The sequence below is a fragment of the Pseudorca crassidens genome, chromosome 18, assembly GCF_039906515.1.
Source record: "Pseudorca crassidens isolate mPseCra1 chromosome 18, mPseCra1.hap1, whole genome shotgun sequence".
Classification (NCBI taxonomy): Eukaryota; Metazoa; Chordata; class Mammalia; order Artiodactyla; family Delphinidae; genus Pseudorca; species Pseudorca crassidens.
In genome coordinates, this window is record NC_090313.1 from 13,069,184 (window position 1) to 13,094,993 (window position 25,810).

Genomic DNA, 25,810 nt, shown 5'->3' on the forward strand with positions numbered 1-25,810 from the left:
AGCTCTCACTCACGCCCTCCCCTGGAAACCCTGCACCACTTTGCGACCCCCAAGCTGGCAAGCAGGCAAGCCTCACGGCAGCGTTCACTGCCAGAAGCATCCCTCCAAGTTAGGTGTTTCCTTTAACAGTCAAGACTGTTCTGGAAACACTCCTGCTACGGTTCTATTTCCTAACTCACGAGGAAGGCTACACACTTCTAACAGAAAGTAGATCCCAAACCCCTTCCCACAAATGCCATGAGGAAAAAAAATCCAGCGATAAGAGAGACGGGAGCAGTGAGTCTTCATCGCCCCTACATCCTTCTAAGGACAGTCTGGGAAATCTCCACATGATGAATATTCAAAGGAAGGTCAATTGGGTCCACCCCCCCCCCCCACTCCACTGTGAGCTCAGCTGCATTCCTTTGAGGAAAGGTCAACAGGAAGCGACCTCATGAGAACTTTGCCCTTAATCAGGTTAATTTAAGGACTACTGAAGCAACATTAGCGGGGAGAAATTCACAAAACATATGTACAATGTATTATAAAGTTGAAAAAAATTAAACATAGGGAAAAAAATCTAAAAGTTAAGGAAAATGCCTGATGCAGGTAATGGGGGAAGCGGGGAGGGGCCGAGCAGTAGGTATACGGGAACTCTGTGCTTTCCACTCCATTCTGCTGTGGACCTCAAACTGCTCTCAGAATAAGCTGTTTTGGGCTTCCCTGGTGGCACGGTGGTTGAGAGTCCACCTGCCGATGCAGGGGACACGGGTTCGTACCCTGGTCCGGGAGGATCCCACATGCCGCCGAGCGGCTGGGCCCGTGAGCCATGGCCACTGAGCCTGCGCTCCACAACGGGAGAGGCCGCAGCGGTGAGAGGCCCGCGTACAGACAAAAAAAATAATAATAATAAGCTGTTTGTTTGTTTCTTTTAATTAAGGAAAGGAAAGAAAACTATGTAAGGTCAATATGAAGAAGAGAACCATATCTGTGTGTGAGGGTGTGTATATGTGTGTGCGTTGCCAGACTACTTTTCTTCACTTTTCAAAGTTTCCACCATGATCCTGTTATTTCTGCAATTAAAAGAAGACAAGCGGGGGCTTCCCTGGTGGCGCAGTGGTTGAGAGTCGGCCTGCCGATGCAGGGGACGCGGGTTCGTGCCCCGGTTCGGGAAGATCCCACATGCAGCAGAGCGGCTGGGCCCGTGGGCCATGGCCGCTGAGCCTGCGCGTCCGGAGCCTGTGCTCCACAACAGGAGAGGCCACAGCAGTGAGAGGCCCGCGTACCGCCAAAAAAAAAAAAAAAAAAAAAATCTTAAAAAAAGACAAGCAGGAAAAGAATATGAAAAAGAAGGTATATATATATATGTATATGTATAACTGAATCACTATGCTGTACAGCAGAAATTAACACAACATTGTGAATCAACTGTACTTCAGTAAAATAAGTTCGTCATGGAATATAAAAAAAAGGCACGTGCACACGCACGAGAAACAAGGTTATTTTTAAATGTTTTATTAAGAGGGAAAAAAAAGACGCCATGAAACACAGCCAATTCCCATGTGAAATACATTAGGCCAGGCCTGTGATCCATTGAGGCCCCCTAAGCCATTCTGCAAGCCACGCCGGGGACAGGCAGGCAGCCATCCCCCTGCATCGGGCTGGCCCGCTCCCCCAGCCCTGACCCGCACAGGCCCTGCCGTCAGACCTACGGCATCCACCTGCCAGGCTGGCATCGGCGCTGGGGAAAGCCTCATGGCACAGCTCCTTTATTATGTAGCTTCAATCTGAAAACAGATCTCCTTCCCACACCAGCTCCCCAAACATCAGCCTCCGCGAACCTAACGGGCTTTCATCAGGCCTGGGCTTCCGTTTCTCAAAGCTGAGCTTCAGTAAGTGACCTCTGGTACCAGCCACTGTGTCCAGCAGAGACAGAAAAACATCTGCAAAGTTGGGGCCTAGACTGGTCTTTGAGACTGGTGACTAAAATGCCTTGAAAGGGAAAATAAAATAGTATCACAGCGCCGCAAAGGAAGCTGAACTCCTCTGTGGGCTCATCAGACTGTCCGCATTCTGTCTCCAGAACTGCTCGCTGCCTGGGGCCTGTGTGAGGTAAGTGAGGCCCCGGCCTTGCATGCAAAATTGAAGGGGGTGCCAAAACACACAATTACTAAGATAATCGTTTTTAACGAATTTTTTGAAAATCAAAAGTAATTTTTTAAAGTTCACAATGAACAAAATAACACACTTGTAAATAAAGGCAGGGTCTGATCCTGAACTTGCAGGATCCAGCTCACGCCGCCCTAGTCTGGCGTGCTTGGGTACAGCTGTGCTGGGAGAACATCCCTAACTGAGCCACAAAGAAGAGCATGGATTTGAGGAAAGCCTGATTTCACTGATTAGCTGTGTGACCGTGGGCACGCTACCCAATAATCTAAGTCTCAGCTTCCTCTTCCGTAAAATGGAGATAATACCTTCCTCGTTGAGTAAATGACCAAATAAACATACGTGCAAAGTACAAGCACACTGTCTAGCATAGTACCTGCTACAAAACTGGCAGCTAGGATCCTGACTCCAAGGAGAAGCCGGACATGATTCCTATGTGCTGTTTGTCCTTCTAGCCCATGCAGGAGACTTTCAAGCAGCTTTCAGGGGAAGGGTTTTGAGGGATATTGGGTTTTCCCTACCGTCACCCTGAAGACAGGGTTTTCTTATTGTGTCTTCAGCTGGTAGAACTGAGGGCCATTCCTAGCGCTGAATTATGCCGGGGGAAGAGAGCAAGTGGGAATGAAAAACTAGGACGATGCCCACCCTGGTTAGCTCCTCAGGATAAACAGGCAAGTGGTACCCAAACAGCCTGGCACGACAAGTAGACAAACAACTTCTGCATTTCTCAGATTCGTCCTCCTACAGCAAAGCACAGCCATTTTTTTAAATAAAAGGAATCAAACCACCAGGGCAATTTCTTATCCCCTGCAGTCCTTGCTAATTTACGTACCAGCCTGGGAGAAGCCACTGTTCCCCTGCCACAGGCCTTGAGCCTCACCACCAACTTTGGACCTGATAACGCCAACTCTGGGATTTATTTATGTTACCTTGGACTTACTATTCTCAAACGATACCTAGAGTCTGAGTTCATGTTTATGAATTATTCTACCTCCAAAACAAAGGCATTCCACTGATCTGAACCACAGACCCCAGGCAACCTTGAACTTCCAACCCAGAAATTTAAAAATACCTTTTGATAACCATCTCCCCTAGACCACCATCTCTCACCCAAGTGTCACGAGCATCTATATTACTGTCAGGTGCCTTGGAAACACTAGGAAGAAGAAAGTGATCTTCAAGTAGGTGGTTTCAATAACACAGCAAGGAAAGATTTGCAATGCCCAAGTATGTCTCAGATGACTGTTTACATATGGGACCAGGCTTTGCAGGAAAAAAATCTGAACAGGTTTTTCTTTTCTTCCACCTCTGAGAAACAGTTTACTTTTCTCATGTTAAATAACATGGCTGGCTAATTATAAAAACAATAAAAATTCTTTGCAGGAAATTTACAAAACACAGAAAAGTTCAAAGGAAAAAATAAAAACCACTCACATTATTCCTATCCAAAGAACACCACAGGTAAAACACCCTTTTCTCAATGCATATAAACACATGCATCTTATACAGAATTTTAAACATATGTGGTCATCTCTTAAGTAACAAACTAAGAGTATAATCCCAAAAGAGGTAAGTTACCCTCAGAAAAAAGAGGGTGAATGAAGAACACTGGAAGTAAGCTCAGAACCTTAGAACCTCATCATCCTGTAGAAGGTCAAGGGTGACTACATTTTACAAAGAAATGGAAAGAAATTATTTGAGACAAAGTTTGCCTCTTAAGAGAGTTAAGCTTCAGCAAATATTTACTGGGTACCTACTATGTTCTGGGCACTTTACCAGGCACTAGGAAAGTGGAAGGTGTAAAATACTTCAGAAGAAGTTGCTCGCAATAAACGGGAAAAGACTTCCAAAGCTTTCTCCAATAATAAACTATGTGACCTTCAGCAAGTCATTTAACCTCTTTGTGCCACAGTTTCCTCTTATATAAAATGTGGACTAAAAATTAGGATGGGGGCTTCCCTGGTGGCTCAGTGGTTGAGAGTCCACCTGCCGATGCAGGGAACACGGATTCGAGCCCCGGTCCGGGAAGATCCCACGTGCCGCGGAGCGGCTGGGCCCGTAAGCCATGGCTGCTGAGCCTGTGCTCCGCAGCGGGAGAGGCCACAACAGTGAGAGGCCTGCGTACCGCAAAAAAAAATAAAATAAAAATTAGGATGGTTGGGATGATCAAATGACTTTGTACACATAAAGCCTTAGAATTCAGCCTGCGACTTAGAAGTGCTCAATGCAAGTTGGTGCTCAATAAATAAAAGGAGTGGGGAAGAGAAAAAACACAGAGGTATAAACACAGAGCGTCGATGTTAACACCCCCCCAGAGTAGATCTTAGCCTTCGGAAAACTTCTGGAAGGGAGTGGGCAGGGACTGGGTGGAAAGCTCTCACATACCAAGCAGAGGAAGCGGCAGGTGTACATATGGGGGGATGTGAGGGACGAGGGCTCCTGTGGTCTGTATTAAGAATGGCACTGGGACTTCCCCGGTGGCGCAGTGGTTAAGAATCCGCCTGCCAATGCAGGGGACAAGGGATCGAGCCCTGGTCCGGAAGAGCCCTGGAGCAACTAAGCCCGTGCGCCACAACTACTGAGCCTGCGCTCTAGAGCCCACGAGCCACAACTACTGAAGCTCGCGCGCCTTGAGCCCGTGCTCCGCAACAAGAGAAGCCACCGCAATGAGAAGCCCGAGCACCGCAACAAAGAGTAGCCACCCCTCGCCGCGACTAGAGAAAGCCCGCGCGCAGCAAGGAAGACCCAACGCAGCCAAAAATTAAATAAATAAATAAAGGAATGGCACATGGCGGGGGGATAGCGGCATGTCAAGGGGAGGAGTGAAATAGAGGAGGCGGGGAAAGAAAATGGGGCCAAGACGCCCGATTTCTTTCAGCCATGCTTCTTCTCAGTTACAGCAAAACAGGCAGAGTTACGTTATCCCACATCACAATCACTTCAAAAAGGAATGCTTTCTGGACTGTTCCGATAAAGTCAAATGGGGCTGCTTCATGTATTTTAAAATTACTTTTACAAGTAAGCATTTTCTAAACACTCTATAAAGAGGATGCAGTGAGCTGATGCGTCTTACCTGCTCTCCAGACATCTCCAAACTCATCCATAATGTCTCTGTGAGTTCCTCTAGCACGATACAGCAGACCGCAAACAACATATTTCTTATTTGGGGGGTATTATTAAAAGTAAAGACCTGAGAACCAGATTAGAGGAGGAATTTGGTCTTTGCTAATTCACAATAACTGGCTTTCCCCTTTCAAGAAAGGAAGAAAAAATACATATATATAGAAAAAAATACACAGAATCTAAAAGTGAATGGAGCTGTGACCAATACCTTTGCTAAAAAGAATGTCGTTACTTAATGTGTTTATTTGTTGACAGGTTCTGCAGTTAAGATTCAAAGTTCATGGTTTAATAATACAAATAACACCTGCTATGTCACGAGCCTTTTACAAACTGACAGACAATCCCTTTTTAGATATTATCTTCAATTCCCAAAAGAAATCCCAAATTTCCAAAATTCCAAATCTTAACAAATGCTGACCACCAAGCCTTTGACAAGCAATTTATTTAGAATCCATGATTTGTATCTCAGTAATTATTATTCAGTAGGTATTATTACCTCCATTTCTAAAATAAGAGAGGAAAGTAGGATTCAGAAATGACATGCCTTGCTCTAGGCCGCACAGCTTTTGAGTGGCCAGCGGGGATTTGAACACAGGTCCCTCAGGTCCCGTGGTAGCCAGCTCCCAAGATGGTTCCCAGTGGTCCTTGCCGCCTGGCATCCACGCTTTTGGGTAGTCACCTCCCACTGAATCAGGACTGGCCTGTGTGACCCAGAATCTGGAAGTGACACAGGAGGACTTCACAGCCTAGATCATGACAGTTTCCATCTTGGTCTCCTCATAGATTACTCACTCTGGGAGAACCTAGCTGCCATGCTGTGAGGACATTCAAGCAGCCTGCCCGAGGAGCCTAAGGGCTTCCTTGGAAACAGATCCTACCACCCCAGCTGACATCTTTACTACAAATATCCAAGTCAGAGCTGCCCTTCTACGCCACTCCCAGAGTCCCCTCCGAGAGAAGCTGTGAAAGACAATGTTTACTATTGACATAAGTCACTCAATTTGGGAGGAATCTGTCACACAGCAATAGACAACTAGTGCATGTCCTGAAGCCTGTGTTCTTTCCTCCACGTCTATACTGCCTTTCAGCTGCTTCTGTAATTTTATCTCTTAATCACTTTCACTGTATATTCATATAGAGAATTAACAAGATACTGACATCAAACCTATGCACCCTATCAGGTCTCTGAGACAAGTATCTACAGGACATGTTATTTACATCTATTTCTTGCTGGCATTGTTACAGACTTTATATACACAATTGCTCTTTTTGATCTACCCCTTCAAAAAACGGGCAGCTAACAGAGTTCATGAAGCCTCTGCTAGGTAGTCCAGGAAATGATTTAGTCCTATCTTTGGATAAGCCCATTTTACAGGTGTTTTCTTAGCATATTTCAAAATAAATAAATAAATAAACAGCCTTGCTGACACAGCACTAAACACCTATTAAAATGGCTACAATAAAAAGTGTTGACAACATCAAGTGCTGGTGAAGACCCCACTTCTGGATCTCTGCCCCGGAGAAATCACGCCCACATCAAAACCTGCGCGTGACAGTTTCTACCAGCTGTACGTTCATAGCCATTCTATTCACAACTGCCCCAAACTGGAAACAACCCTAATGTCCTTCAACAACTGAATGGCCACACAAACTGTGGTACATCCACACAATGGAATACAACTCAGCCACAGAAGGGAAAGAATGATGGTCACAACAACTTAGAAGAATCTCAGAGACATTCGTGTGAGTGAAAGAAGCCAGTCTCGAAAGGTTACGTACTCCGTGATTCCACTTATGAGACATTCTGGAAAAGAACAAACAGTGACAGAGCAAAGATCAGCGGTTAACAGGGGCTGGGGCAGGGGGCAGAGGAGGGTGACACACAACAAACGGGAATTTTTTGAGCTGCTGAAAATGTTCCATATCTTGATTGTGGTGTTGGTCATACAAATCAGTACACGTGGTAAAACTCACAGCACAGTACACGGGGGGGAAAGAGTCACTTTTACTGTATATCATTTTTTTATTATTATTAATGCACCTATGCTTTCCTTCCAAAACATTTTCAATTCCTTTTTCCCTTAAAAAGAAATATATCTGTTAAATCACCTTCAGGGCCTAGAGCCCTGTTGATTTCCAAATCTAAAAAAAACGCTGATCAAAAGGACACCTGCATGCCAGTTACTTGGAATCTGTGATGTGTCTCTCAGGAGTCCACCATCTCTCAAGCAATGCCATTCATTATCTTCCTCGACAGGTGAGGACACATCTCCCACTTGCATGTCCCTATGAAGAGTCTTGCCCGGGAGCAAACAATCTTTTAGGAGAACATTGACACAACCTCACAGGTTCTCAGTAAACATGTGCCAGGTGAGTAAATGTTGGGGCTCATCCCTGAAGTCGCAGGAGATTAACTGTGTCTGTCCCCAGACTGTCCCAAAGGCAGTCTGACGGTCTCTGGGAAAAATCAGCCCCCCACTTTGGGCCACTCTCTGAGCACGAGGGTGACCACCCACTTAGACTCCTCTTGTTCCGGCAGCCCGTGGAGTTGGCACCCTTCAGGGTCAAAAATCTCTCAGTTTGGACCCTGAAAAATATATGGTCCCCTTGAAGACGAGGATTTTTCGGCCTGTTTTGTTCACCGACGTGAATCTCAAGAACCGTGCCCTCCGGATAAAAGGTGCTTGACAGATCTTTGTTTCAAGTGAGATAGATCACTTTTATTCTTTCTAGCTTGTGAAGAGTTATTGAGAATCTAATGAGTTGTGACCTTCTAGCTGCCTAAGATCCTATGATAAGATTTTCATTAATCCATCAAAGAAAGGCTCTTTTCTAAGAACCTAGAAGATACAATAGAAGTTTGAGACATGGCCCCTGACCTCCAGAAACTAACTCTGGGGAAAAAGGCAAAATTCATACATCGGGGAGTAAATAACTAATGATGTGAGATACTCTATGTATAAAACCAGTTATGCATCAGTCAGCTTCCCCAACGCCTCTGTGGATTATCTCAAAAGGGGGGCCAACGGAGCTGAGACACAGGCATTGCTTTGACTGGGAATTTGAAAAATGGGCGTGGCGTGGCTGTGTCACAAATGGGCATCTTCCCTCTCAACCTATGGTTGTCCTGAAACAGCCCTGTTTGCTGGGGACTGATTAGGGCTGCCACGAACTAACACCTTTGCTCACTAAGTGCTTCTGACCAACAACAGAGAAAGGGGGCACGTAAGGAGTCGTCACAAGTGAGGAGAAAGTAACCCACAGGCACACCTCCCATCCCAGCCTACCTGGTGTGCTTCTGCAGGGAACAGTTTTGCTGTAAACTCACACCGAGCAAGCTTGATCGATTTCTACCCCTTTCCTCCCATTCCAGAAGGTGTGTCTAAATACAGCGAGAGGAAGGTTGTTTGGGGATAATGTCTAATCAGGGACAAATCACTATGACGCCCCTCACAAGGGAACATTAGGTTAGAACTGCTGCTCTCGGGGCTCAGACATCAACCTTTACGTGATGGGGACCCGCAAGCTTCAGCACAGCCCTGGATGGTGGTAGACCGGGGCCTTTCCTTCCTATCTCTGCCCTTCCTTCCCTTCTGATCCCTCTCCCAGGAAGTTTTTTCCTCTTATTTTTGCCTGTCAATCCTACCCATAAAGGCTGCTGTTCCCCACCCTCACCCCATCCTTGTACACCCTCCCCACCCACACACACACCCATTCCAAGAGGGGCCCTTCATCTGGGCTAAACAGCAGTCCTTCCCTGGAGGGGTAGAGATGGGGGTTCAAACTCCAGCTAGGTGATTCTCGATCACAGCAGGAGCGGCATGAATGCTTTATCCCGGGGAATGGAACACGCGTGACGCTGTCAGCATGACTGAAGGACCGCTTGACTTTCAAGGCGGGGCCGTGGATGCTGTCCTTCCTGCAACATGCAGGACAGCGCCGCCATCACCAGCAAACTGTCCCGAAGTGGCAGTGGAGAGAACCAGGAAAATGAAGCCAATCCCTAGTGTAAAAGCAGGGCATTGTGAGGGCAACCCCACAGGTGGCTGGAGCCTTTGGACCCAGGTCTCCCTTCCTGAGATGACCCACCTCTGCCCTTTCTGAGGTTGGAATTGAGAGCTACGAAATTCCCCTATTCTGCTTCCTATGACTCAAGGTGGGTGTCTGTCCCTTGCAACAAGAGACCCTCTTTCCCACAGATTTATCTACAGATCGTCACTGCGGCCAAATACTGCAAGCAGAAGAAATGACCGACGAAGGGCAACGTTAGGTTCATTATGTAGAACTACACAGGGGGATGTTATATAGTCACTGAACATTTTCATTTCAAAGAAAACTCAGTATGGAAAACACTCAGACAATGTTATGGGGGGAAAGTGACTTCTAATTATACATGCATCATTCTCCCAATTTTTAAAAAATGTATGTTTGTATGTATAGAGAAAAAAACTGGGAATATATCGAATATGTCAAAAGTCAAATGGAAATAAATCAAATCTTAATCTTCATAAATTTTGACCAGCAGGATTGCAAGGGATTTTTACTTTCTGTTTTATAAGTGAATACTTTTCTAATCCTGCTATAATAAAGAGACTACAAAGGGAACACTAAAATAAACAAGCTAACAAACAAAACACACTTCTTTATTGAAAGCTCAACTTAAATGCAACTTCCAACCAGAGTCCAATGTCTTACTATCCTGAACACTTCCACGATTACAGTACCTTTTGCAAAGCTCTGGTCAGATACCACCTTATACTGTAATTATCTAGATAATTCCCCTATCTGGTCTGGATGCTACACTCTGAGAGCAGGGAACTGCACCCTGTTTTTGTGGCACCAATGGTAACTAGTAATTCAACAGAGCCGTTCAATAAATATCTGTTGAATTGGTAAGTCCTTACATAAAGTGAAAATAAAACAGCAGTGAATATGCAAGTTACCCTGGTCAGTTGACCATCTTGATAGTAAGAGGTGGGGGAAGGACCAGATTTCTTTTTTAAAGTCATATCAATTAAATAAAAATAGATAGGAATATTGTGGCTCTATATTCTACAAGTTGTTCACCAGGATATTTTCCGTTCAATTCATTTGCTTGGATTACAGTTATTATAAAATCATTCAACTTTTCTTTACAGGCTCACAAATATCTGTGTCTAATTTTCCAACGCGGTAAATCTTTAGTTTACCCAAATTCTGACATTTCCAAGCAGTTCACTCTACTAATAACATTGGCCCCCAGTAAGATTTCATGCCAGACAACCAAAAGATCCGGCAAGATTATAAAGGAAGATATTAATCTCTGATTAATAATGGCCTCACAGGGACTTCGCTGGTGGCGCAGTGGTTAAGAATCCACCTGCCAATGCAGGGGACACAGGTTCAAGCCCTGGTCTGGGACTATCCCACATGCCGCAGAGCAACTAAGCCTGTGCACCACAACTACTGAAGCCCACGTGCTTAGAGCCCGTGCTCCACAAGAGAAGTCACCACAATGAGATGCCCGTGCACCGTAACGAAGAGTAGCCCCCGCTCGCCGCAAGTAGAGAAAGCCCGTGCGCAGCAACAAAGACCCAACGCAGCCAAAACTAAATAAATAAATTTATTTTTAAAATAAATAAATAATGGCCTCAAAAATCTCGTAAGCAATATTAAACATGCAGATAAACGCCACTCTAGGTTGACAGAAATGGTAGGCACTGCCGTCATTTTTTTCTTAAAGAAATGAAATATTCCCATCAAGTATGCCTTGTTATCCAAACTCCAAATGGTCAATGCTAAGCAGATGTCCTGCAAGGCCATCGTAAGAGGAAAAGGTGAAAATCATGCAGACTTAGTGACAAGCCTGGCACACATTATCAGATACGTAAAGTCCTTAAAAATAGTTCATCTCTCACAGTGACTTGACGTGATCACTAAGCCACTTTCCATATAATTAAGAGTAATAAACTCTTTCTCATAGATAATGTTAAATGGCAGATGAAAGATCAAATCTTCCAACCTGTCAGAACGGCTATCATCAAAAAGACAAGAAATAACAAGCGTTGGAGAGGATGTGGAGAAAAGGAACCGTCCAGCACTGTTGGTGGGAATGTAAACTGGTGCAGATGCTACGGAAAACAGCATGGAGGCTCCTCAAAAAATTAAAACTAGGGCTTCCCTGGTGGCGCAGTGGTTGAGAGTCCGCCTGCCGATGCAGGGGACACGGGTTCGTGCCCCGGTTCGGGAAGATCCCACATGCCGTGGAGCGGCTGGGCCCGTGAGCCATGGCCGCTGAGCCTGCGCGTCCGGAGCCTGTGCTCCGCAACGGGAGAGGCCACAACAGTGAGAGGCCCGTGTACAGCAAAAAAAAAAAAAAAAATTAAAACTAGAACTATCATACAATCCAGCATTTCTACTCCTGGGTATTTAAAGAAAACAAAAACACTAATTCAAAAAGATACACACACCCCTATGTTCACTGCAGCATTATTCACAATAGCCAAGACATGGAAACAACCTAAATGTCCACTGACAGATGAATATATAAAGAAAATGTAGTATATATACACGATGGGATATTACTCAGCCATAAAAAAGAATGAAATCTTGCCATGACAACATGGATGGACCTGGAGGGGATTATGCTAAGTGAAATAGGCCAGACAGAGAAAGATAAACACTGTATTTTCACTTATATGTGGAATCTAAAAAACAAATGAATAAATACAACAAAACGGAAACAGATTCACAGATCCAGAGAGCAAACTAGTGGCTGCCAAAGGGGAGGAGGGTGGGGCGATGGGCAAAATGGGCGAAGGGGATTACGAGGCACAAACGACCTGTTATATAATAAGTAAGTCCCAGGGATGTAATGTATAGCACTGGGAATATAGTCATTAATACTGAAATAACCTTTGTATGGTGCATAATCTATAAAAATGTCAAATCACTATGTTGTACACCTGAAACTAACATTGTAAGTCAACTCTACTTAATTTCAAAAACAAAAAAAGACAAAATATTTTTTAAAAAGAAAGATAAAGTCTTCCATTAATATATCAGTCAAGATGCTTTGGATGGCAATAACAGAATTAGAAAGTGGGTAAACTTATGGTTTAGTACACTAAGTCCAGGTCTGCTTTATTTGGTATACAAAATTAGCTATTATTTAGTGTAGGAAGCTCCAGGTGCAGGAAGATCACAGAACTCTGCTTCCACCTTTCAGCCCATCATCCTCTTGCCTTCATCCCAAGGCTAGCCACAATTTCGGCTGCTGTGGTTCCAGGCATCACGTTCAGTCCAGCCCTTGGGTCTCTCTTTCAAAGCACAGAAATATTCCCCAGATCCTTCTTCAAAGACCAACAAATGTTGGAGGCTTCTGAGAAGCACTTTGCTTAAGGACAAAGGGAGCGTGAAGAAGGCTGTGCCATTATTGGCCCGACGACACCGAATGTGTAAGAGTAAAAAGCATGGAGCTGCAGCAGCCCTCCGCAGTAACAGCTAATCAGGCCACAGCAGCCTAATTAACCACTAGGCAACAAGCCAGAGTACAGAAAGCAACAAGCTGGGATGGCAGGGTGCAAGGACAGAAAGAACCTGGGTGACGCTGTGAGCTGAGGCATCGAACCGGGAGCCCCTCCCTTCTTATTATTCCTTGAGGCAACTAATTGTTTGATGACTTGCACTGCTATTAGTCAAAGATTCTGCCACTGGAAAATAAATGCACTCTTGAAGTTTCCTTGATGTTTTAGGAAAAGAGCACCAATAACTTGCCCAACATCACATTTTAACACCTATACTCCCAACTCCTGTTACCTTTGATCCCAATCTCTAACTTCCGTATTCTAAAATGTCATGGGGTTTTCCTTATACAAACTTTTAAATTTTATTTATTTATTTTTCTTTTCCATTCTGGATTATCACGGGATATTGAATATAGCTCCCTGTGCTCTGCAGTAGGCCCTTGTTGTCTACCTGTCCTACATAAAATAGTTTGCATCTGCTAATCATCTCAAACTGCCAATCCGTCCTTTCCCCACCCTCCTCCCCCTTGGCAACCACAAGTCTGCTCTCTATCTCTCTGAGTCTGTTTCTGTTGCAGTCATTACAGAAATTTTAATCCAAGTCAAGCAACGTTTATGTACCTTCTATGGGCAGGAGGAAAAAAAATCAGGAAAACATACTTTCTGACCTGACAACAATGCTTGTTATCTGGTTCAGAAAATGAGGAGAGTACATAAATAACACTATATAATTCATGCCAAAATAAGGAAACTCAGCTCCTTTTACAAGCACCTACGTATGCCATTCCAACCTCTTTTTAGAATGTTACATGTTGCTTTTACCCAGGGCTCCAGTTTTTGTATTGATTTCAAAAATATTTATTTTCCACAATCTTTCTGTGTGCTAAAAGAACAAACAATTCAATTTTGAATTTCAGAAATCTATTTGATCATAACCTGAAACACCTTGTTTCCCCAGATTTTCAAAATAAGCAGGGTTTGTTTTTTTTGTTTTTTTCATTTTCATGTCTTTTCAACTCAGTTTTAGTTAGGAAAGAATAGAACTGCTCCATCCCTATGAAGTAAATGGAGTCCGACCTCTTGAACACAGCAATATTAGTCTATGTCTTACACACAAAAATGTTATTTTTCCAAAGTTGAAAAAATCCCCTGACCTTTAATAAGTTCAATAAGTAGACCATGTACAATGTTTCCCTAATAACTTCTGCTCTTCAAAAGATACCACTAAAAGAGGAAAAGATTAAAAAATAGACTGGTAAAAATATTCATGATACATAGATCTAACAAAGAACTTGTATATAAAATATACACAGAACTCCTATAATTGTAAAATAAGATGACACCAAGTATATGCAGTTTATTGTATGTCAATTATACTCAAAAGCTATATAAAACAATCAGACAAAAATCAATGAAAAAGAACGAAGTGTTAATGGACACGGCACAAAGGAAGATAGACAAATGGCCAAAAAGCACAGGAAAACTTATCATTTCCCTTTCAGGGAAATATAAAATTAAACCACAAGGAGATACCACTACACATCCACCAGAACGGCTACAATGAAAAAGCTGGATAATTTCAAGTGTTCATGAGGATTACAGTACGTGGAACACTCATACGTCATTGGCGAGGATGTAAAATGGTACAAACACTTTGGAAAAACAGATGGCAGTTTCTCATAAACATACACTTATCATAAGACCGAGCAATAAAAAGGAAAACAGATCTCCGCACAAAGACTTGTTCACAAATGTTCATAGCAGCCTTATTCAGAACAGCCCAAACTGGAAACAGCCAGAGTGGCCAAGGGTGACCAGATCAACAAATTGTAGCACATCCAGACACTGAAATACTACAGGGCAACAGAGAGGAACACACTGATAAGATGATGGAGGAAGGGGGAGGGAGGAGGGAAAAGAAGCAGATGGAGGCGGAGAGAGGGGAATAAAAGTAAAGGAGAAATTACATCTAGACCTAGTGAAACTGCAGCACTCCAAAGGATCTTAAAAGCAGCCAGAGAGAAAAGACAGACAATTTACAAATAACAGTTAGCCTGACAGTGGACACTGCAACCACAACAATGGAACCAAAAGAGAGTTGATTAATACAGGATCAACGATCCAGAATTGCGCGCCCAGGTAGTTTATCATTCCGGAACAAATTTAAAGGCACACAAAAACTGAGGTTACCCCCAAGAGATGCTCACTAATGGAACTTCTAAAAAATATATGTCTAAGAAGGAAAGGGAAAGTTATCCCAGAAGCCAATTTTTTCAGGTAGGTTTTACTTTCTTCTTCATGCATTTATTGTCTGATTTTTTTAAATGAGCCTGTATATTTTTACAATACCCAAATTTAAAGGTTAGCTTAAATTGTTAAATTAGAACAAAACAGAAATGAAATCAAATACCAAATTTTCCAATTCCCAGAACAACAACTTGTCAGGGCTGATATCAAATTTCCCTTAAAAACCTTAAAGAGTAACTTGAAAGGACATAAAAATTAGGTTTACTTATTCACTCAACAAGCATTTAGAAAGGGTTTGCTATGTGCCAGGCACTAGACTAGATCCTGAATTAATATGATGAGAACAAAAAATGAAAGTCATATAATACTGGATTTAGGAGTCTTCTAAGATACCTTTATGAAAAGGCCAAAGTCTACACGTAAAGTGGAGTTACTCTTTGGTGAGGAATATTACATAATAGAGAGTTAAAGGTAATCCAGTTTGGCCTGAGGCCCTTCTGTTTGAAAATGTATGCACAAATATGACCATTTTACACATGAAATTAATTCAGTGTAAATGATGAATTCCCATATTAAACTGCCCATCTTGCCGTCTGATTTCCATCTCACATTAAATAAGAAAACTGCCTGAGTTCATAGGCAGCACTGAGCATGGGAAGGCACATTGTACCTGATGGTCCCTGGTTTATTTCACAAGTATCAAAGGCTTAGAGCACCCACATTTAATACGTACCAACTGTCCACTTCTGCTCAAAGTATCCACTTGGCAAAACATTTTTAACTGACTTAAACCAGGAGGAGGGCAGCCTATAAAAAGCCAGTTTCTCCACTTCAATATAAACAGTTTCTGGGGGCTTCTTGATTAAAAACAAAGGCAGCATTTGGCATAAAAGGACTGGTGAAATCAGTATTTCAAATAATTTTGAATGGAAACCGTTGGGCTCTGCTCTTCTCAGACATGTGGAAGTGCTTAAGGCAGTAACCTGGCGGAAACAGAGGGTGAGGGGCCTATGATGAAGTGAGGCCACAGCAGAAACTCTAACCACTAAAAAGCAAGGAAAAATTTTTTTTAAAAGTTGATCCACCGCTTCCCATTCAATAGTCAGGCTTGGAGAGCCCTCCTTTCAATCAAAAGTACCAAATAATACGAGAGGTGCAGCGCCAGGAACCTTTAAAAGCCCACCCTCTCCCCTCCCAGGCAATGGTAAGCAACACTTGGAATACCTGTGCACCCAAAGTAGAAAGGACTTGAGCGACTGTATTTGGGGATTATAAGAGCCCTTCTCTTGTCTGTGGCATCTTCAGTTCAAGGGGAAAGTGCATTTCACTAGGCAGGTCTCTGAAATAAGCAAGGCCAGTTACTAAAGCTTTTGCTGTCAAAGCTCTAGCCAAGTACCTACAAATCCATACAACTTTCCTCATCCTCTGGGAAAGCCATAATGCCGTCTTTCCTAAACTGTTCAGTATGCAAAAACTGGGCTCCTGTGTCTTCTCCAGCATTCTCTAACCTCCTCAAGGATGGAAAAAGGTTTTCTTTTCTGATGTCTATCACAGGCACCCTCCTTATAAATACATATCATTTTCCAAATGAATTAAACTCTTCTATGAATATTAGAGCTCCATGAATATTAGAGGATGAATCCCACTTTAAAAAAAAACCTAACCCTTTCAATACTATATTCAATTCTTATCTTCTTAAAACCATTTCCTTGGACAGTTTCTTAAGTAAAAAGCAAAACAAAAATATTCACCCAGGTTCCTCATGGTCTTAAGATAATTATGGCATAACTGCAACATACCAGAAGAAAATTATCTAGGATAGATTTTTAAATCTCCTTTTGGTAAATTTGGCCCGCAGAGCACCATTAGTATTCTATTAAGACCTAAGGAATTCAATCCCTGTATAAAATTCCAGAAGAAGACTAACTATGTGAAAAGGGACATTATAAACCTACCTTCAGGATTCCCACAGGGGAAGAACACCTTAAATGAAAAACCACACCCCAACTCACAGGGGGCATGCTACCGAATCTGTGACCCTATGGAGCACAGCTATATCATCACCAAGTATTTCAAGTTTCTCGTCCACAAAGAAGAAAGAAGAGATTCTGGGAAGCCCTGGGCTAGCAGCTCACTATTTCCACCAACACCTCGCCCAGTAAGCCAGCCACTGGCCAATAATGTGTCTCTTCATTTTTCCCAGAAGCAGCTCTATTAGCCAGACATTCTAAAAACACAAACGTTTCATTGTGCTTGGAGTAACTCCAATATTGGTGCCTTGCTGCAGAACGATGCTGCAGGAATATAAAGTGAGCCATGTGGACGCTGAACCCACACGAAGAGCATCAGAAACTGTCAAACCCAGAAGACCAACCAACCCCCAGGAAAGGCTGAAGGTAAACCCGGGCCGGAAGGCTGTGGAATGTGGGAAGAAACCAAACGCAGGAGACTTCAGAAGGGCCTGCCTGATGGCAACAATGAGGACAAGTTTTAAGGCAAATGTCCCAAAGCTCCCAGGGCCAAAAAGGCCTTTTTTCCTCCTTTCTGTCCTGTTTAGACTGAATAAGAAAAGCAAGACAATGCTGGAAGATGTTCTGGAATGGGCTTGGCCAAGTCACCACAAGCAAAGCGCAGTGAACCTAACCCACTGCTAGGCTGGGGTTTGGCTCTGCTGAAGACCCTGCCTGCTGGGTGGGGGAGATGGGGGTCCCCAAAAACCATGGCTAAGGGGGAACCGTGAAACAGGGGAGGGCGGGGCTGAGCAAGTCAAACCTGGGAAACTAACAAGAAAGACGTCAACAACAATAATAAAATGAAACAGCCAGAGGCCACCATGGTACTCCAGAAGAATCGGAGACAGGCTGAGCCGGCTAAACTATTCCAGATGAAAGGCAATCTCTCCACATCTCAAGGGGCTGATCTGATACCAGGGTCCTCGTTTCTTTGTGCGCCTCACCTCCCTCGTTTCTGGGGGATCCTGCACAGACTCCAGCTGGGCTCCAACTGCCATAAACGACATCCAGACTGATTACGGGGAACTCATTTTTTTCCCCTCAAACAAAACACACACACACACACACACACACACACACACACACACACACACAGACGCACACACTCTCAAAGGTCTAACAGGATCACACAGCTAAAGTTTCCGGAACTTAAATCGTAAAACCACAATCAGAAGTTGTTGTTTGGAAATGCTCACCACAAAAATCTCTGTCCTTCGCTTAAAAAAAAAAACAAAAGGAAGAAAAAAAAAACTTTGCTCTTCATAAAGGTTGGCGGCAAAGAGAGACAAAATCTAACTTAGGCAGAGGGCGTGTTCCTCTTTGTCACCCACCGGGGTCCTCGCGCCAGCGTGGGCGAGCGGAGGGGCACCCGGCAGCGCGGTGGCAGCGGCGCCAAAGGCCACCTCCCCGGTCCGCGGTCGGTCGCAGGGGCCGAGATTGCAGCCGGAGGTCCGGAAGCCGCGTCCGGCGCTGTCAGCGCGCCGGGTGGGATGGGAGGAAGAGGGGGAAGGGCGCCGCGGGGCGGGGGAGGCGAGAGGGGACGCGCGCGGAGCCCGCAGCCCGAGTCCCCGGAGGTAAGAGGAGGGTGCAAGGGGCGGCGCGCAGCCCGGAGGCCCCCGAGCTCCGGCTATTGTTGCCGGGCTGCCCCGGGCCCGGAGGGCGACTCTCCCGCCTCAGTAGGGGAAGCCCGATCCCACCCGCCGCGCCCTCCTCCGCGCAGGACCCGCGGGCCACGCAGCTACCTCCACCCGCTCCCCGGTCGGTCGGCTCCGGGCGCCCGACTCGCACAAGTTGCCGCCAGTCCGCCGGGATCATTGTTCGCCGCGCGCCTCCTACCTCCACGGCGCAGGCGGCTCCGGCTCCCACTCCCGGCCTCCGGGCTCCGCAGCTCCGAGCTCCCGGCGGCCGAGGGCGCGGTGGCTCCGGCTGCGCGTGCGGCGGGGACGCTCGGCTATTAATACCCGCGGGCGGCGGGGGCGGCGGCGGCGGCGCGGACACGCGAGCGGGGCTGGCGGTGGCCGGCCGAGGTCCGAGCCATCAAAGGTGTCGCGGGGCGGAGGGGAGGGCGGAGCAGGCGGGGTGGGTGGGGAGCGGGCTCCGGGTCGCCATGGCCGCCTCGACGCCGGGCCGAGCGCCACTCGCGCGGGGAGGAGCGGCGCAAAGCGGGCGGCGGCCGCGTCCCCGCCCCGCGCGCCAGCCGAGCGCCCGCAGCCCTGCTCCCGCGCCGGCCCCGCCGCCTCCAGACAGGCGAGCGGGAAGTGAAGGAAGGCAAGCCCCTCCCCGGGCCTGGGCCGGCCCCTCAGCGGGGGGAGCCCCAGCGCCGCGCAGCCCGAGCCGCGGGGACAGCAAGAGAGCCACAGCCCCCTCCAGCGTCCGCGCCCGCGACCTGCGCGCCGGCGCGCCCCGCCCCGCTCCGCCCCGCCCCGGGGGCAGGTGCGCCGAGAGGCCGCCCGCCCGAGCGCCCCTACCCGGCCGGGCGAGCCCACCTCCGATCCGCGCTTTACTTGGTCCTACGGCTGCAGCCGGTCTCTCCGCTCGGCGCCGCAGGGCCGAGCGCAGGAAGCTCCGCGGAGTGCGCTGCGCCACCAGGGACGCGCCAGTCCAGCCTCTGTGGTTGAAAGCGAGCTAAGGCAGCGGGAGACGAGCGCACGGGCAACACCAGGAGCAGCTGGCGGAGGATCGGTGGCGCGGACTCTGCAGGCCGCTGTTGAGGTTGTGCAAGGGGGAGCCCCGCCCGGGTGCCCACCTACGACTTTACGTTGTCGCGCGGACAGCGGCGCTTCGCAGGGACCCACGAGCACCACCCCTTCCCCGGGGCCACACTCCCCTCCCCCCGCCGCGGCCACGCGTCCTCCACCCACCGCGAATCCCCCGACAATCCCCACCCCTACTCGCCCCCTCCGAGGACCAGAGCAATGCCCCGCGGGGGAAAGGAGTGAAATAGGTTAGCAGGTTTGCAGATTCCTGTTCAGAGCTCCCGGAACTCGGAGGAGGGAGCAAGGTTCAGGACCCAGCAGGCAGGCACCTAAGGGGGGAGAGTCCCTGTCGCCCCTCTCCAGCTGGGAGCTGCCGCTTTACCACCTCCATCCCCCTTTCCTCAGCCCCTGCTCTTGCCCTTTCTCCTCCTCGCTGTGGATGGGCCCGCTGCACGTGGAGGGAAAAGGACGCGCGGCAGGAGATTAGAAACGAAAGCGACCCTCTGCTAGATGCCGAGGCTACTGGGCACCCGCCCCTGACGGCCGCTGACCCCAGAACCCTGGTCGTTTTGCGCCTTAGAGAAGTTTTCGATCTCCAGCCTGGAGGCAGGTTTCTTGGGAGAGGCCACGACTGAACTCAAAGAGGAGCAGGACAGGGGCCCCCGTGGGACAGTGGGTCCACACGAGAACACGGTGCCTGAGAAGGACGGGGGCACCTGTGCGTAGCTAGTGTGAGTAGTTTCTGGAGCAAAGAGACATATTTTGAGTTTGAGGTGCTGAACTGTATTTTATTTTTTTTAACGCCTGTATATTTGGAGAAGGTAGAAGTAAAAAGGGTCATCTGGGCCTCAAACCTGAAAAGAACAGCAGATGGGAAGTTTGTCATTGAAGAGAAGCAATAGTGGGCTGGAGGCGTGGCTCTGGACAAACCATAGAGCAGAGGTTTCGGTGATTCTCTGAGTGTGCTTCTCGGGCCTGTAGCGGTAGCAGCACCCGGAAACTTTAAGAAATATAAATTCTTGGGCCCCTCCCCAGACCTACCTTATCGGGTTCTCCCACCTCAGTGGGCATCAGAATTGCCTGGCCGGCTGATTCAAAGACCTACTGAATCAGAAACTCCAGGAAAGGAAGTCTGGAGTGGGCTTGAGAATGTGGCTTTCGAACAGGTTCCCGGGGGGCTCTGGGCCCACACTTTGAGAACCACCAAATTAGAGTACTGGGTCTCAGAATCACAGAATCACATCAGACTTGAAAAAAACCCGCAACGCCCAGGCTTCACCCCAGCCAAATATATCAGGATCTCTGGGGTGGGAACCCAGGCATCGGTATTGTTAAAGTTCTGGAGGTGATTCCAGTGTGTGGCCAGGTCTGTGGCAGACCTGGGATTCTGGTAAATGCAGATCTGGTTTAGTGAGCTTGAAGCACGATATTTCTAACAAGCCCTCCAATGCTATTTTTTCTTTTTTCTTTTTTTTTGCTAGTCCGGGCACTTCACCCAGTAGCAAGCAAGGTGCTATTCCATACCTTACAGCTAAAACCGAAAAGCTTGTAGAAATCACAAAAACTTAGAAAAGTGACATTTACCCAGTCACTCTCTTTGGAAGACGTTTTCCACATGCTACAGTGTTTATTTCATCTTTTTTTTTTTTTCATCATCTTCTTTCCATGTCTGGAATAAAGTTTGTGTCATTTCGCTCTTAGCATGTGTATGATCATAATATTGAATACATAACATCTGATGCTGGTTGTTTTTTTTGATTTTGTTTTTGTGGGAAGGTGACTTTTAAAGGACACAGTCTGAGGCTTTACAGGCAGAGGGTAGTAGCCAGTGGGGAAGAAGGAAAAGAAAGAGGAGAGCAGGTTTGGGGGCTCCCGCTGGGAGAGCCAATTCCCCCAGTTCCTTCCAGCTCTCACAAACAAACATTCTGGGTTTCGTACTTAATCTCATTGAAAGCACTTTTTAAATTCCTTTACCTAGAAAGCCAGGGCTACCTGGCCTGGAAAATCTGCCATCTGGAAAATCAACCCCTGAAAAACTGAAGTGTTTCCTTGTCATTTTGTGTCATTCATGCCTCGTTTTCAGATTTCTGATTATAAAAATGTATAATTACCTAGGTCCCCTTTATAACCCATGCCATCAGGTTACTTAGAAATCTTCCTGAATTAAGTAGTTGTCCTGTTCTTAACTTTCCCTTTTATTGATTTTATCTATTTTTTATTACAATAAATGTGTGTACATGATAAATGAAGAAATAATTAAACCGTGTAGAAGGGTATTAGGTAAAGCGTAAAGCACATAAGGGACCCTTCCCCACATCCCCAGTTTCACTTCCCAGAAATCATTTTCCCATCAGTTTTTAGTCTTTCAGAAACTTTCTAAGCTTAAACAAGTGCATGTGTGTAAATCTTTTATACTAAAGTGATGACGTGTCACAGTGAAATGAAACTTCTTATTCCACAGTTACCACCCCCTCCCCCCAAACACACCACCACCACCACGTTTCCGGGTTGGAGAAGTCTCTCTGTTTGGCGCAGTGCTGATCTCTGGACATGAGACTATGAGCTGTCAGTTAGATGAGGACCACTACAAGCAAGAGGCTGCACAGTGATGCAGCTGCCGGTCCCAGATCTTTCACCATCTCAGACCAGGAACCAGGAAGTGAGTAAAGAAGTGTTTTGGAGAGGGTTCTCCAGCCCTATCCCGTTCCTCAGCGATGCTGGCCACCCCCTGCCTTTTCAGTCCTGCCAGCTAAGGACACCATGAAGCAAAGAAGAGGCACCTCTGTTGTGCCCTTTCCAAATTCCTGATCCACAAAATCCATGATAAAATTATTTTATGCTGTTAAAGTTTGCATGGCTTTCTATGAAGCGAAAGATAACCAGGATACCCACTAACCAACTGTGCTTGAGAACGCTTACTTCTTACACTTTTGTTTTTTAAATAAATAAATTTATTTATTTGGGCTGCGTTGGGTCTTCGTTGCTGTGCGCGGGCTTTTCTCTAGTTGCAGTGAGCAGGGGCTACTCTTCGTTGTGGTGCGTGGGCTTCTCGTTGCGGTGGCTTCTCTTGTTACGGAGCACGGGCTCTAGGCGCGCAGGCTTCAGTAGTTGTGGCACGTAGGTTCAGTAGTTGTGGCTTGCGGGCTCAGTAGTTGTGGCTCGTGGGCTCTAGAGCACAGGCTCAGTAGTTCCGTGGCATGTGGGATCTTCCCGGACCAGGGCTTGAACCCATGTCCCCTGCAGTGGCAGGCGGATTCTTAACCACTGCGCCACCAGGGAAGTCCTGCTTACACTTTAAGCCCTCACTGGGTATTGGCAAACTTTTAAAATTTGTCAGTTTTATAGGTAAAATGGAAACTTACTTTAAAATTATCCATTGATATTTCTTTATCCATCAACTTTTATATCCTTTGCTCATTTTGCCCTTGGGGTGTTTGTCTTTTTTGTTGATTCTTAATATCTTTATACTGATAGTTAAGGAAATTAGCCCTGTGCTATCATATAGTGAATATTTTTTCTGGTTTGACTTTGTTTATGGTGCTTTTTTTGCAACAAGAGGTTCTTAACTTTTGTACTGTCAGATTTTTCTGTTTGCTTTTCTGTTTTCACAGTTTTGCATCATGCTTGAAAAGTTTTCCCCACTCAAGGCTTTTTAAAAATCACTATATTTTCACACTTTAACAGTTTTATTTTTATATTATAAAATCAATCTATACAGTATTTATTTGGGCATAAGAAATGAGACACAGATCCAACTTTTCTTTTTTCCAAGTGGATAAACAGACACCATTTAAATAATCCATCTCTTCTACACTTGTTTGAAATGCCGATTTCGTCATATAGTAGAGTCCATATTCTTTTCCACTGATCTGCCTATTCTTGTCCCAGTAACAAAATGTTCATAATATATGTTACCCTCTGATAGAACTTATGCTCTATAATTTCAGCGTTTTCCTGGCTAGCCTTAGTATTTGTTTTTCCAGATGAACTTTAGCATCATTTTGTCAAGTTCTAAAAATAATCATACTGCACTTTGATTAGAATTGCTTTGAAATTTTAACCCTCAACTATAACTCCTTCTAAAGTTTCTTCTTTTCTATGTACAATAATAATAATAGCTAAAACATATAGTTGTTGGAACTTAGTGAATATTAACTCATTTAACTGACACATCAACCCTGTAAAGTAGGATGTATATTATTATGTCCATCTTACAGCTGAGGCTAAGTAACTTAGCCAAGTTCACGTAGCTAGTAAATGGCAGAGAAGGTGATTCACACTCAGGCAGGCAGACTCCAGAGGCAATGCTCTGAGTGGTTTTGCTGTGTTTTGCCTCTATATTCATAAACCTAAGACAGCTGGAGAAAAGTATTAAACACATAGAATAGAGAAAAAGTAAGGACTTTTGGTCATATTTTTTCCACTTCACTTTCAAAAGGAGACATTTAGGAGGAAACCAGAGGAAGGTCACGGATTGGAATCATTTTGAATCTAGCCTGTGTTCTCACCTTTTGATTCTCAGAGAAGGAAATGATACCTAAGGGGAGGGTGTATCATTGTTGATGGTTACGTGAAGCATTTTTCATCGTTCAGAAATGCATTGAGAGTTGAAGTTAGGAATGAGCAGGAAAGTGTGTGTGTGTGTGTGTGTGTGTGTGTGTGTGTGTGTGTGTCCATGGTCAAGATAGCAAATCTCTTCGGGCTGTAGGTATGTGCGATAGCCCATACAAAATCACTCTGATGCTTAGAAATAGGCAGTAGGAATTCCATATGTACTTGCATAATTACCCCCTTCTTTAAATTGGACCACCACACATTTTAAGGCAAAAATAAAGAAAAATGTTCTTCCCCACCCCACTCTCCTCCCCAAGAATCGCTGCTAAAATCCGTAAGTCTAATGCACACTGAAGGATCATCAAAGGATAAATTTTAAAAGAAATCACCTAGTTGCTCCTACCTGGGTGGGATGAGGGACAGCTGGTCGCAAGGACGCCTGCATCTCCCAGCTTTACTTCCCTCTTCCCTCAATGTATCTAAGCTAAAGGCAATCAGTTCTCTCAACTCCCAAATTACCATCACCTCTGGGGGGAAAATCTTTTTGATGAACTGGACGTTAGCAGCTTCTTTATCCTCCTGCATGGGATCAAGCCTGGTTAAATGCAACTCCTAATTCTTGAAAAGAAAGTGAATTCAATCTAAAGCCACACATTTTCCCTAAGCAGTGAGATGGTGCTTTTCCCAGGAAGAAGAGCCCTGTTCTTTAGCTCATCAGTAAAGGGGTTGAAGATGAACAAACATAGCAAGAAACTGGTACTTGATTGAATTATTCCTTTTTATCCTTTTCATACAGATTGAGACTACTAGTGAAAAGGAGGAAATAAAGGCATCTCATTTATGAAATAATTTCTATCCTTTAACAAATTAAAATCCCTATCATACATTCAAACATAACCTAAATAGGGCTTCCCTTGTGGCGCAGTGGTTGAGAGTCTGCCTGCCGATGCAGGGGACACGGGTTCATGCCCCGGTCCGGGAAGATCCCACATGCTGCAGAGCGGCTGGGCCCGTGAGCCATGGCCGCTGAGCCTGCGCGTCCGGAGCCTGTGCTCTGCAACGGGAGAGGCCACGACAGTGAGAGGCCCGCGTACCAAAAAAAATAAAATAAAATAAAAATAACCTAAATAAATGTGCAATGCCTCATCACAGAGCACCTCTAAATATTTCTGTTTTATCTCTGAATGAGGAGTAACCAAGAAAAATGGACCTAGATGACAGTAATCTGAAGTTAATTTTCTTACAGTTAGAAGTTTTGCAACACCAGGGAGAGAGAGAGAGAGAGGAGAGAGAGAGAGAGAGAGAGAGAGGATTTTCCTTTCCTAGAACTGCTTAAAATTAGAGTAGATTTGTGTATTATCAGTGGTATACTCACTGTGAGACTGAGAAATTCCACTCCTATGTATTTACCCAAGAAAAACAAAAACCTATGTGCACAAAAAGACTTGTACAAAAATGGTCATAGCAGCTTTATTCGTAAAACTAAAAAAACGGGGTCAGGAGACAAACACGCCCATCAACAGGAGAG

At 45.6% G+C, this 25,810-nt stretch overlaps 1 protein-coding gene across 4 annotated transcripts in view; it reads right to left on the reverse strand.

The window, feature by feature from the left end:
• Window positions 1-19,008, reverse strand: part of FARP1 (FERM, ARH/RhoGEF and pleckstrin domain protein 1) — a 288,757-nt gene extending 269,749 nt beyond the window's left edge. For 3 of the 4 annotated variants that reach the window (XM_067713490.1, XM_067713491.1, XM_067713488.1), the window contains exon 1: window positions 18,869-19,008. The gene's annotated coding sequence lies outside the window, so the exon portion shown is untranslated. Of the gene's footprint in view, window positions 1-18,774 lie in introns of all 4 variants that reach the window. The other variant, XM_067713489.1, reaches the window with a different exon arrangement.
• Window positions 19,009-25,810: the final 6,802 nt, after the last annotated feature.